Raw genomic sequence first — 15,412 nt, forward strand, 5'->3', positions numbered from 1 at the left:
TGGAGATTTTGTGTGAAACTCATAGGTACTCAGATAGAGAACCAGTAAGAGGTGTTGGTAAGTGTCCTCGAATCCACTGACTTTTTTTTTTTTCTAACTTGAGAATACAGCAATAATAACACTGCAAGAAGACTTAGCCTTATTTCAAGGGCAATTCAAGACTGCAGAATTAACAGCAGCACTATTCTAAAGTTGAGGCATTATTTTCTACCTGTAATGAAAGAAACTTGAAACACAACTAGAAAAATAAGAGGTTTCAAAGATGTATCAACTCCTGGAAATGGTATTCTAAGCAGTATGTTTAAAACTCTTTTGTAGGAAAAGGTGTAAAAATAGGGGTGGGGATTACACGTGAAAATTTTATTTTATTTTATTCCTTTAAAGGAACCAAGATTTATTTAGGCACTGATGGCCAAGTAGTTTGGTTTTGGAAAGAAGGACCTGGGAAATGCGAAATAATGGAAAGAGCAATGCACAGGGAATCGAAGAACTGAATGATATTATAAATAGCAACAGCAATACTAGCAGCAATGCTACACTTAATATACTGATCTCTATTTACCAGCTACTGTGCTAAGTGCTTTACATACATCATCCGGTGTTATCCTCATAATGATCCCATGAAGCTGGTATGATTATCATCTCCAATTCACAGAGGGGAAATTGTGGTTCAGCGATGGTAGATAGCTTGCTTATGCCCAAACGACTCCTAAGTGGTAAGTGGTAGCACAACCTAAATCTAAATGCAGCACAACCTAAATCTCAATCTAAACCCCTAACCAACACTTCCTGACTTTACCAGTAATCAGCTGTCTTATCTTGCTCTCATTGAATCTTTTTAAAAACCCTAGGAGTCAGGTACTGTCATTATTTTATTCCCATTTTATAGATGAGATTTCTGAGGCACAGGAAATTCGTAACTTCCCTGAAGTCATGCCACTCACAAGTACAGAAGCTGCCATTGGGATCGGATATTCAAGGGAGAGTCTGCCTCTCAGTCTAGTGACACGGGTACAAAACAAAACAACAAAACAAAAAGGAAAAAATTGTATTTTCTAATGGTATGCCACCAGGCTCACCTCTCATTTTTGCCCCAGTCCATAGTTTTACTAACGTTGTGTTAAAATACTGATGTCATAAATCTGTCGAAATGCCGTGATTGCATGGGATGGGTGATTTGGGATTTGAGTAAAATCTAAGGGCAGGGCAGATCGACTCTGACACAAGGATGTGCAAGAGAGATAAATATCGGATCTTTCTAATGGACCAAGAACCATAGCTACCCAATTTGTGACATGGTACCAAGAAAGAGAAGGGGATCTTTTGTAGGTAATGGGGGGGGGTGGTTAGATGACAATAAGCACAACGTGACTCGAAGGTGGTTAATAACACCTTGCTCCCAACCTCTCAACAATACAAACAAACCTAGTGCCAACTTAGGGCAGTAATAGCACCCCTCTGCCTGTGGCCCATCAGAAGAAATCTGGAGTGTTGCATAATAAAAGGAAGATCTTTCTAGAAGTTGGAACTTTGGAAAAATGAAACTGGTTGGCTAGTGTGAGATTTTAACATAATTCGGATGTTTATCAGACTCATGTATGGGCCATTCTAATACTGCAGATACTCAGGCCTCAATTCTAGGGAGGTGTGAGGAGGGAATGTTGTATTTTTTTTAAAGTTACCCAAGTGATTCTGATGTTTGGCTTGGACTGAGAGCCACTCACTTGATGGATAATGATAATAATGACTATTTATGGGTGCTAACCATGTACCGTGGGTTACTCTACGTGCTCTATTGTGCAATCTCATTTATAACCTCATTCTATTTTCTTATAACAATTTGTAATGTAGTTTTTATGATCTCATTTTACTGATGGATAAACTGAGCCAAATTTAATGATTTGCCCAAGGTCTTCTAGGGTAGTAGATATAACAGGGTTGGTACCACCACTTGGTAACCAGGGGGATGGAGGTTCTTGGTAGGTAGAGCTTCAGACTCAAATCCAGTTTAGATGAACAGGCATGAGAATTAGTTACCTCTATGCTGCTTTGGGGTTGCAATGACATGTTGGAGTAAGTGAAATTTAAGGGGGATTCCAAAATGAAAATTTTGTGATTTTGTTACCAACTGAGAGTTCTAACATACACCAGATCTTTAGGTTAGAGTCTAGGAACATAATGAAGTTTAAAAAGATATTTTTAAAAGTTTAAAAAGTTTATTTAATGAATAATGAAGTTTAAAAAGATATTTTAAAAAGTTTAAAAAGATATTTCTGGTACTTCTGATACCAGAAATAATGGATTATATTAAGATTAAGGAAAATCATATTATAGCCAGAATAGATGTATGGAAAGACAAATACTCCAGGCCAGTAAAATGAATTCACTGTAGAAAGAGTTCCAGGAAAGTAGAAATAAGATTTGAGAGATAAAGTTGAGGGGAGAGTCCAGAAAAAAAGTAGAGAAATCTCTGAAGTTTTCATGACTCAGGTAAAATGATTCTCTGAAATCAAGTTCTCAGAACTGTTACCTGAAAAGAAGAGTGGATATGGTCTCTCTTTCCATATTACTGGCTCAAAACAAATAATTATAGCTCGCGCTCAATCTCCCTCTCCTCCTCTTTCCATCTCCGTGGTGAGCTTCATTCTTAATTTATTTCAGGATTTGACATATGGCATGAAGCATGATGGCATTAAATATGGCTGCTAGCAGTATCAGATTCACATACTTCTGGTGTTATTACTTGAAAAGTTAGAGAGATTTTTTCTTTTGCAAGTACCAGCTTAAAAAATTCTGAGGAAGACTTTGACAGGCTGAGCTTGAGTCATGTGCTCATCTGTCAACCAATCATTGTGTCCAACTGATGGATACTGTAATTGGCTCAAAGGGGATCACATTCCTAGAAACATAATCAGGAGGCAGGGCCTATTACCAGCCTAGGAGGATATGAGGGGCTGCTGGGAAGAGAAGGATAATGGCCAGTCAAAACAGCAAACATCCTTCTTAAACATCTTGGGCCATGAGGGATTGTCCAGTTACAGTTGAGAAAAAGGCACAGATCTTCCCTGGAAGCACTACTTAACATTATTCTGGAAGTTTTATCTAATAGGCTAAGATTAAAAAAATAACACCAAAGTGAAATATGAGGTGTAAGTATTAGAATAGTAGAGACAAATGTATTTTTAAAAAGATTAATAAAGGGGGTATAACTTAAAAATATCAAATAATGACAAGGCACACTATTTAGAACAGTGTGGTAGTGTAAGAATGGGTTCTAGAATAGATCCTTTTGTATGATAAAAGTGAAATTTCAGATTGGTAGAAAGATGATGAATTATTCAGTAAATGGTTTTGGACCAGTTCAGTAAGTGGCCTTTCCCTAACTGGAAAAAGGAAAATATACTATTATTTCACATCTTGGACAAAAATATTTTAAAGCTGTAATTTTCATTGAATAAAATATACAAACTTTTTTTGAAATTTAGGGATAGGGATAGATTAAAAAGGAAAATCTCAAACCCAAAAACCAAAAAAGAAAAAAGATTGAAAGTTTAAAACTGCTTTACAAGGAAAGATATTATAAGCAAAACATCAAGAAGAAACTGGGATTATACACATATGTAACTTACTCCCCCAAATAATATTCTAAACGCATTACAAATCAATCTGAAAAACACAAATGACCAGATTATTAAAATGTGCAAAAAATAAGAACAGGAAATTCATAGAGATAATACAAAAGCCAATCATGATGAAAAAATTAAAAGATTAATATGATTTTGTAGTGAAAATGGGTGAAGATGATTGTCCTGTACCATTGGGGGAAGTGAACTTTGGTACAATTCTTTGGGGGATAATATAGCAAATATCTCTCAACATTTAAAATGTGCTTACTCTTTGATCTAGCAATTCCAGTTAGAAATTATATTTGTATGTATAAAGGTACAACGAAGGGGTTTAGAGTACTGTTTGTTAGAACAAACATTTAGAGGTAATGTAAATGTCCATTAATAGATAATGTAAATGCCCATTAATAGGGAATGGATAAAAGCAATTATGGTACCTCGATATTATGCACTACTATGAAGATTTTAAAAGGAATAAAGTAGGTCTTCTGGACTGGAACGGAAAGTTGTTGATGATATATTATTTAGTAATAATACGACTTGCAAAGTATGTATAGCATGATCCAATATTTGCTTACAGATAGAAATCCTGTAGATGTATATATCTATATACTTATCTGCATGCATTATAAGGTTTTTTTCACACACACAGAGAGGTTTAGTGGTGTTTTTGCCAGAGAATGAGAATGGGATATAATTTTATTTTCTTTTCTCAATGTGCATGAAAGTATTTTTTGAAAAAAATTAAAACCTAGTAATTTGTCTTAATAGAAGAGTTTCTTTTTTAAAAAAAATTTTTTTTTCAACGTTTATTTATTTGTGGGACAGAGAGAGACAGAGCATGAACGGGGGAGGGGCAGAGAGAGAGGGAGACACAGAATCGGAAACAGGCTCCAGGCTCTGAGCCATCAGCCCAGAGCCCGACGCGGGGCTCGAACTCACGGACCGCGAGATCGTGACCTGGCTGAAGTCGGACGCTTAATAGAAGAGTTTCAAAAGCAAAATTGATTTCAAGTTTTAGTTGGTTGCTTTCTCTGATGTTTATAACAATAAATACTTTAAATTAATTGAGAACTTTACATGTAATGTAGCATTTTCGCATGTATTAAACTAGTGATATCAAGATATGTGCTTTGAGTATATAGACAGCAGGAAATGTTTGAGGCACAGATCTTTATCGGAATGTAGAATTCCTTTCTTTTTTAAAAATCTCAGTGAAGCTGGTGGAAATATTTAGTTCCACAAGCAGAAAGGAATTCATAGAACCATTATATTCTAACCTGTTTTATCCACTAGAGACTGTCATGTAAATGTCTGACAGAGCTACGCATATGAGAAGTTACACAACATCAGTATTCATTAAGATGGGTCATTCAGTACAAAGTGAGCTCATTTTACCAATATAAATTTGCAGGGATTGAATGAAGGGAAATCAAAGATGAAGGAAAATCCAAAGTGTGACCTTGAGCCATCGCCTGTGGGTATAGTCTTGTTTCATCAATGTCAAGTAAAGCAGAGATAACTTTTAAGTTATCTCGGAGCATCAGAGCATGCAAATTTCCTTACGGCTCTCTCCCCCGATGAGAAATCAAACTAATACATACCTGCCTATTTCATACAGAAGCATAATCTCTCACCTCACGCTAATGACAAGGGGACCCAATGTGGGTTACAAAATTTCAAGTTCAGAAAGCATGTAAAAGAAAATGACAAGCACGAGTCAACCAAAGCATATTACAGGATTGTGCTAATTGATTTGGACAGAATTTCTTCAGCGTATGTTACTAGGGTGCACAGATACATCCAAAGGGAGACTAGTGCATAGAATGTGAACACGGTGCAGTGATTTGCACTCAGCCCTGCCCCATCGAAGTACTTTGGCCTCCCTGGATACTGGGGTTAATAAGGTTAATAATGAAGTTTCCCTAAGTGGTAAGCAAGGCATGTAAGAAAAATTAAAATCAGTATCAGATTACACATCTGGCATTTTTCTGGATTCCTCTCATTTCCTGTGAGCCTGTATCAGTGTTCCTTTTATCTCATGCATCCTTTCCCTTATTATACTGTCCTCTTCTCTTTTTGTTTCCCTCTCTCCCTTTCTTTTTTTTCTTTCTTCCTCTTTTTTTCTGCTTTCTTCCTTTTTCTTTCTTTCTTATTTTCTTTCTCTTTTTTCTTTCCTTCTTTCTGTTGTCTTCCTCTCTTTAAAAAAATTTTTTTGGAGGACTCCTGGGTGGCTCAGTCAGTGAAGCATCCGACTTCGGCTCAGGTCATGATCTCTCTGGAGACAGAGAGAGGCAGAACATGAGTGGGGGAGGAGCAGAGAGAGAGGGAAACACAGAATCTGAAGCAGGCTCCAGGCTCCGAGCTGTCAGCACACAGCCTGACGTGGGGCTCAAACCCACGAACGGTGAGATCATGACCTGAGTGGAAGTTGGACACTTAAGGGACTGAGCCAGCCAGGTGCCCCTGTCTTTTTCTTTTTAAACATATTCCTTTGTTTCCAATAACCAGTACCTGTCTTTTGTGTGTGTGTGGCCTGCCCTCAGGCCGCCACAGGATATTTCACCTTTCTTCTCCTTCATTGTTCTTTCCCCCATTTCCCTTCCATGGTTTTTAAGGAACTTCCTTCATAAATACTTGAATACAAATTATTATCTTCGGGCTGCTTCCCTTAGGACACGGTTTCTACTGTCAAAAATAAGCTAAATTGGCAAATATCTAATGAAATGTGACCTTAAAAATATTTTTAAAAACTCTTTATTTGAAAACATTTTTCAATCACCAAAAATTCCTTTTCCAGATGACATATCCATATTTTTAGTTGAAAAACAGATTGCCACCATAGCTACAGGTAAAGCTGAAAACAATTGTGAAAGAGAGTACTATTCTGACTCTAACCAAGATGGAGCTTAATGGTGGAAATACCCTTCTCAGTTCACAACCCTGCCCCCCATCCACACTAATTTAGCAGAAATCCAATTGTCCAAATTTTCTTTTCTCCCGCTCACTTGACTTCGTGATTTCCTCATGAACTCAAGGTCTTTTGTTTGAAGTCCCTGACCATTCATCTCAGTCTCCTTTCCTTTATGCATTTTCGGCAGTGTCCAGTAGTAACTGAAGTGCAAAAATATAAACACAAGGCAATGTCTCTACAAATTAGCAAAAGGTTTAGGAATCTTTAGTATATTTAATTCCACAAAAGAAGAAGTAAACTTAGGCTTTACAACTACAAGTGGTGAAACAAAGGACTTTTTAGGTAACTGTCTACACGGATAATCTGAGCATTCTGGTTAACCAAGATGTCTCTTCATGTAGTATTGCATCCATCTTGCACAAAAGGGCTGGTGTCTATTCTTGACAGCCGTTGTACATGTTTTTCCAGAGGGTCAGATTTTGTAGCTCTGTGTCAACTAACATTAGATTTCTCAGTTCATGCCTTTCTATGCCCTCCAAATAAAGGCATTCTGTCTAAACAGGTGTCTCACTTAGAGGGGCATTTCATTACTTTGATATTCGGAAGATTAACTTCTAGTTCTCTTACAGGGTCCTGTCCAGGCAGGCAATTATGTGACTGTGTTTCTATTCAAGTGTAAACAGGCAAAGTCTTGGTGCTTCTAAGAAAGTGGCCATAGGGAAGTAGTACATCTGGGTCAGGAGGTGAAATCCCAGGGAAAATGTGTCCACCTCTCAAAACTCCCATGCCATTTTATGGCTTTCTAGTCTGTCTTGTATGGAATGATCTCTTCTTCACTTAGCAACCTGTAGGCATCCAGAAAGACACAGGCCCAGTGTCTTTTCCTTTGCAACACTTTCTCCGACTCACCTTGACAAAGCTAGGTTTTTTGACCTCTGGTTCTCTCATTATATTATATATGATATCCTTATTATAAGCAATTACTCTCTATATAATTTAACATCCCCAGATTGCCATATAAAGACTGACATACAGAATGCACTTAGGAAATGTTTATTAAAAGATGAATGGATGGATGAGTAGGTGAATAGATGTACAAATGAGTAGATAATTAAGTTATTAATGGTTATGGAGAATAAAAGATAAAAAACAAATGCATGGGCAGAAAATATGTACTCAAAGAGATTAGATATCTTTTAAGCCGGGGTGATTAGAGACAGTTTTATGGAGGAGGTTGGATTTAAATTGGGCCTCAAAGGATCAGTGAAATTTTGCTAGTCTAGCAATCAATAATATTATTCATGAAAATGCTTTCAGAAGCATGGAAAGTGCCATAAGCTGCAAATACTTCATTAATACTTATTATAGCACATTGAATGTACTGAACTACTTGTAATGGATACTCCAGAGAATATTTATAATGAAAAAAAAAGGAAACCTAAAACACAGCAAAAATAAATTAAAAATTTAGGTAGATGGTAAATTTACCTAAAGCATCTTTTTAATATTAATATATTTAGACACTAATAAACATTTTCAGGAGAAAAAATAAGTCCTAAATAGTTTTTCTTAATTTTAGTTTTTGACAAGGCAATTATTTGATTTTGCAATTTTTATCTGTAGCAATATTTGCCTCGTGTCCCACTCAGGGACTGAAATTAATTTTAAGGGCTATGGTTGGACTCTAAAAAGTATAACACCTTCAAATGCCACGTCGCCCTCTTCCATCAGCTTTTCAAGTGTCTTTATTTGCAAAATAATTTTGGAAGTCTTTATTTCTAAAACTCATAATTATGCTATAATGTTTTGGAGAGGAAAGACATATCACTTGCAGCAGTGCTTATATATGCTAATTGGTATGTATAAGCATGTATTTAGAAAAATATCAGAAACAGGCATAGTCAGGCAGAAAGGCCTGGTTCAGGTTAGAGCAATTATCCAGTTGATTTTGTATTTATCTGGAAGATTGACTCCCCAACCTCAAAGCTGTCAGATTTAACTAACAGCCATTTTATTAACATTTTCACAAATGTTCATGTGCGTGTATGATATAGTTGCTGTGTGGTTTCAGAAGAAGCTGATCTGACCAAGTGGAGTTGGTGTGGTGTAAATGCCAGTCCGAGAGTATTGCACGCTTCTCAGTCTTTGAATGCAATGCCTAAGTTTGGAGAACACTGTTCATCTGACTTCAGCTAATTCATCTTCTGGGTTCCATGACTAAAGCAAGCAGTACAGCTTCCGACATATGTAAATCATCTTAGCACTGAAAAAATTTTGCAATGAAACTTAGGATGGGACTGACTACTCTATTAAGTGGGCAGAAACTGGGATTGTTTCTCATGAACTGTGTTCTGAGTGCTAGACCAAATGTTTTACATAGATTATCTCATTTAATCCTCACTATAACTTTATGAGGCGGGTTTTACAAATGAGTATTTTATAAACGGGTAGCCTTAGATGTAAGTAATCCATCCAAGGTCACATGGCTGGTAAGTGGGGCTAATGGGATAGGAGAGCAGGTGCAATCTCGTTCTAGAATTGATGCTCAGTTGCACCCTGCATTTATTTACCCTTTAGAAACATTAACAAAATTGACTCCTCTAATGGTGTAAACTGGTAGATATATGACTGAGGAGAAATTTGGGGAGGGTCAGTGTTTTGGCACTTACAGTGTTGGGACACCTGGTGTTCAAAGATATATTCCTAACTTTGTGGTCTTAGAAACTGGTTCACATCAACCAAGCTCAAGAGAGCTGAGATTATCACACAGAAGAGCTTTTTATAGTTTCCAGTGGGTGGTTATTTCTTTCCTATGGCAAGAATAAGCAGTGGTTAATAGCATGGGTATTAGAGACCATCAGTCTTGGATTTAAATTAAGGTCTACTACTTATTAGCTGTGTAACCTTCTACAATTTTCTAAGCCTTGGTTTCTCCATTTATGAAATGAAGATAGTAGTCCCGTTTTATCAAATTGTCATGATTTCCTTCAGATAAAGTGCTTTTTATGGGGTTAGAGTTATAGTCAACCTTCAGTAAGTAGTAGTTATTATTAATGCAGATTATGGGAGCATGATCTATTTCTGTTTTCCAAGTATCTAGAAAATCATATGAATAATTAGTAGGTAGTTTGACAAACACCAAATCTGGTAAAAGAGAGTTGCTACTTTATGGAATATTCTATGGAATATTTTAGTCAAGCTTGGAAGAGTATTCTCTTCCATTACCATGTTTACTGTATTAGGCACTGAAATACTCCCGTCTGCCAGAATCAGCTTCTCTCCTTTAAACAGTATTGGATAAACATCAATGCATTCCTAAGCTTTAACTCTACTTAACAAAATTTCTGTTGAGACAAACTTTCTTATGAAAGGAATACTGTATTTCTTCAAATCTTAGATGCCATCTATAGTAAAATGGCACCATGGATTAAAAAATAGTTTTAAGGGGCGCCTGGGTGGCCCAGTCGGCTAAGCGTCCGACTTCAGCTCCGGTCATGATTTCTCTGTGAGTTCAAGCCCCACATTGGGCTTGGAGCTGACAGTATCTGAGCGGTCAGCTCTGAGCTTGGAGCCTGTTTCGGATTCTGTGTCTCCCTCTTTCTGTCCCTCCCTCGCTTCTGCTCTGTCTCTCTCTCAAAAATAAATACACATTAAAAAAATTAATTTTAAAAAAGGATAGCTTTAAGAGAAAAAAGTGGTGATGTATTAAGTGTGCACTATTAAAACAACTAACAGAAACTAACTTACATTTATCTGTACTATTATTTACTGCTTTCTTCCTAAATCTCATAAAGTATGAGTCTTTTATTAACGTTTTATTTTATTTTTAAGAGAGACAGAGAAAGAGAGAGGGAGGGAGGGGCAGAGCGAGAGGGAGACAAGATCTGAAGCCGGTTCTGCGCTGACAGCAGAGAGCCCGAAACAAGGCCTGAACTTATGAATGATGAGATCATGACCTGAGCGAAAGTCATACACTTAACCAACTGAGCCTTGACCTTCACCTTCATTCTAAAATTTCTTTTAAAGGACTTTTGGCCATCAGCAATTAGGCAATTAGGCCTAATCTCATTGTTGAACATTGTTTTTTATAACATTTGTTCACGATCTTTACCTTTTCGGCGCTTTTGGAATTTACAGTATAATTTCAAGACATATTCAAAGCAGACAAGGGTTTATGCTACATTTTCTATTTGGTTTAATGCATAGTTTGATTTTTTTTTCTTTATTTGAAATGACTATCCCAGAAGTTAAATAGCTCCTTTTGAAAGCCAGCCAAAGCTTTTGTCTAAAAGGTATCTGATCCTTTAGGTTGCATGAATTTGTTTCACAAACCCTCCTAGACTTGGAGACCCTATGATCCAGTCCAGGGATTAAGAAAGTATAATTTGCAGCCCAAACCTGCAGTGATTTGACCACAAAATGCTTTTGTAAGTAAAGTTTTATTGGAACACAACCATGCTTCAGGAGTGCTGACAACACTGACTCTATCTTGGCCCTTCTTCTTGTTCATGTTTGTTTGACGACCTTTCTTGGGGCTACGTGTCCCAGGCCCCTTGGAGATGAACACACCTACCTCAGAAGTGCCCGCCAAAGTCAGGGTAGGGAAGGCTTGTTTTGTTGTTTTGGCCTCCCATGAATCTGTTAAAGATAACGAAGTCTTTGCCCCTCCTGATGCATAGGTGGTACCACGAGATTTATTAAACGTTAGCTGTCAATTAGGTGCATATAAACCCTTGGATCTCACTACTAGGCCCTTCTGTGCATCCCCTCACTCTATAAAATCTGTGTACTAAAGTCCAGACTTTGCAGAGCGTTACTGCAGCTGGATCATGGTTCACCTGACCTTCCCTGACCTCCCACGCCCCACCCTCCCATCAGTCAGTTACCCTGAATAAAATTGTGCGAATTGTACCAAGTTGCCTGCTTTGTTTCTGATATCAAAGTGCCTTCTCAGTTTGGGGGATGTTTTACTGTCCCTCTCCCACCTTTTGACACATGCCCATTTATTTAGATATAGTCTATGACTGTTTGCATACTACAGTGGCAGAGCTGAACAGTTCCCACAAAACCCATATAGCCTTCAAAGCCTGGCATATTCACATCTGGCTCCTTATTAAAAAAAAAAAGTTGTGGGCCCCAAGAGATTCAGTAATTTCTAATGTCTAACACATAGTCATTCTCTCTCATTACCTTCTCCTCCTCATTATCATTACCATCATCAACAACATAGCTAAGAGATATTACTATGTATCCATCACTATACTGAGCTCCCAACACGAATTGTTTTATTTAATACTCATGGAACATCCTTTACTTCACAGATGAGGAAATTGAGGCTAAGGAGGTAATTTATCCAAGTACACATAGCTGGTAAGAAGAGATGACACCAGACTATATAGCTTTATAAACATGACAGGACAGAAATAAATGAGCAAGGAAATATGCAGTGACTTAGCAGATCTAGAACATTTGGCCCAACAAGGGTAGAAGTGGGGGGCCCGAGAAAAGATTGAGCAGTGTTTCAAGGAAGTCAAACTTACAGGGGAATATACACCTGAAAATCCACTCTCTTCCATAGGGTAGAATGCCTTGTTTCTCTACAGTTTCTGGTTACATTATACACCTCCATGAAAATATAAGCTCTTTTCTCCCCCCACTGTTTTATCCTCTGTGCTTGGAGGGGTAGACAGTCAATGGACAATTGCTGAATAAGTGAATGAGTAAGTCCTCAACTGCAAACTGTGGGCAAAGGGACAAGGAAAAGACATGATCTCTGGTGGAACTCCCTTTGACTACCTGAATATTTTGGCAACTGTAAGTACCTAATAAGTGGCAAATGAAAAACCCAAAGAGGTTATAAGTTGAGGTTTCCATGGGGTCAGGTTTTATCATAATCTTTGGTTTAAAAGCAGGTGCTGTGTTTGTTTTCTTTTTTCCTGTTTGCATTATTCAAGGACACTTAGTTATAAGTGAAAAGCGAAAAAACAAAGTGCAAAGAGCAATTTGCTGGTAACATTTGGACAACGACAGACATCTCTCACTTCTATTTCTTTGTGAATTATGGTGTCATTATCTTTTACCATAGACTGGCCTCTTAGGTTAGGGGACAAATTTGCCAGCAGTCCCAAATTTGTATTATAATCCTCCATAATCAGAGGATAAAAGCTTTTCCTAACTCCATAGCAAAACACTTTAATTTATTCAAGTTCATTGCCACTGGAACTACCACATCCTTTACTTCAGGCTTCATCGTTTTCCATCTGGATTATACCCATCGCCTACTTCATCCATTTTCTGCTTCCCTTTTTAATTTATTTCCCCAAGCTTATCAGGTCATTCTTTTGTTTAAAATCTGCAAGGACTCCTCATTCCCTTCATACCAAAACACAAACTATTTGCAAAGCACACACAGCCCCCTTTGATTTCATCCTACTTAATTCTCCAAGTTCTTCTTTCAACATCTCCACTCCTTCCCCCACATTAAACCCTGAACTCTAGCCATACTGTATTACTTACTGGAAGCTTCCCACTAATGACTTCTTCTATCTGGAATGGCTTTCCCATCTTTATCTAATTCATTGACTCCTATCCATCCTTAAAGATTCAGCACAGTCTTCTTTTCCTTTCCAGTCTAGGAAGTATTTTTCTTATATGTTCTTACAAAATTTTGTTTTATTCATATCACTTGCAGTATTTTTTTTATCTGGATAAGCTTGCCTCACAAACTGAATTGTGAACTTGAGAGCAAGAACTATGTTTTCTATTTTTTTTAAGTTTTTTTTTTTTAATGTGTATTTATTTTTGAGGGGTGGGGAGGGGCAGAGAGAGAGGGAGACACAGAATTAAAAGCAGACTCCAGGCTCTGGGCTGTCCGCTGGGCTCCACATGGTCAGCTTGGAGCCAGATGTGGGACTCCATCTCACAAACCCTGAGACCATGACCTGAGCCAAAATCAAGAGTCAGACGCTTAGCCGACTGAGCCATCCAGGCACCCCAATTTTAAAACTTGAATCAAAAGTTTGCAGAACTTTGCAGAATCCTTAAATAATTTGGGTTTTTTTAAAGATCATAGTTGAAACTATTGGTCTAGATGGTCACAATCTTTCAATCAAGTGCCTTTAACTTTAGCCTTTCAGTAGTGTGTGTGTGTGTGTGTGTGTGTGTGTGCACATGTGTGTGTGTGGTCATAATTATTCTTGGGGAACACTCTCTGGCTCATAGTGCTCCTTAGTGGCACCATATTCAAATTGCAGGGACAGTTACTGAAGAGCAAACATTGCCTTCAGTGTATTGAAGACATAAAAAACCCAGAAGTTTTGAGATCAGTAACTTAATCCACTAGGTCTACTGACGGTCCTGTATTTCTGGTGACAGAGCTGGAAATAGCAGATGGCATTGTATATCTTTATTACAGATTTATTTGTTTGACATGAATCAAAGATAAAAGGATTCTCTTAAGAATTTTGATTGGCTGGTCCAGGATTTGAACTAATCGTCTCGGCACTAAATACACTTTGCAAGTAAAAGGGTAGAACAGTCTTTGCCTAAAATCAAAATGGAGCTTTCCACATTAATGAAACTCAATTTATAAAAGTCAGTTAAAAATCCTGCCTACCAATTTGTATTATAAAGTCTCCCAGCCCTCAGGTGTTTGTTAAGAAAAGGGTAGGTATTTGTTTCTGGATGAGTTATTAGGAAACCTAATGCATTGCCGATAAAGAGTTAAAATTTAAAGCTGTTTTGTTTTAAATTAATAAAGCCCATTATTAAACTCAAAGCTTTGTCTTCATTTTGCATTGTAGCATGTACATTAGAATACACACATAACTGTAGGTAGTTAGAGCTACGGGTATTTATATCTTCAATGGAAAAGGAAACGGTTTTTAAAATAAGATACACACTCACATATACATTATGTACCTAAAATGCTTACTGACCATGTGTGAAAAGATGGAGCACTTATTTTAATAAGTCTGCAAACGCACAATGGGTGATATAAAATGCATATAAAATTAAACCAAACAGGTGCATTAATCACTGCCACCAGGACAAATGGATTCAAGCAGCAAGCATTTATTTAAATGACCTACGGCAGGACGGAGGAGACTGGCAGAAGATAAAAAGCACTGGGAAAAGCTTATAGGTTTTTCACTCAAATACCTCAGGGGGAAGGGGAGAAACAATGGGAAATGAGCACGCTCTCGTTTGGCCTTCTTTCTGACAGAGATGGAGGAAAGGGGTGAGCGGGGTGGCCATCTTCTTAATGACCTAATTGTAAATCCATTTGTTTCAGATAGCTAATCTGTTTTTATTGTGTCAGTGTAGATGACTTGGGTAATTGCTGGCCCTGTGGCTCGGGAGTGATCAGATGGCACATTATAAATTGGAAGGTAGCCAGGTCTTGCCCAACACAGAGTTGGTTAAAACCTTTGATGACATAAGTGTCTGATAAATAAAATATACTTCGTCAGTGAAAGCTTAGCTTGATAATTAGATTGGAGAGCAGGTTGTTTCATGTCTGAAATCCCATGAGCTCCGAGACACTCAAGAGTTGAATCAAACTCAAGAACAAATTCTAATAACTTGAGGTAAAGTACGGTTTCTTCACATCCGAAGAATTACCTTTTACAGCGACTTAACAAAGAGGCCTGTAGTCTGTCTGTTATCTGAGACTTATCTGAAAAATGTGGCTTTGAAAAATTAACTGTAAAGGACTCATAAAAGGATCATAGGTGGTGGAATTAGTTTTCTTTTGAGAGATATACCGATTAATTGAAGATGAAAAAAAAAAATGTGGCAATTGTTGTCCCTATCTTCAGGTTTGTAAAATAGCTCTATAATAGTCTGTGTGTCTCTCTCAGTCCCTCCCTTC

Source organism: Felis catus, chromosome B4 (assembly GCF_018350175.1).
Source record: "Felis catus isolate Fca126 chromosome B4, F.catus_Fca126_mat1.0, whole genome shotgun sequence".
NCBI lineage: Eukaryota > Metazoa > Chordata > Mammalia > Carnivora > Felidae > Felis > Felis catus.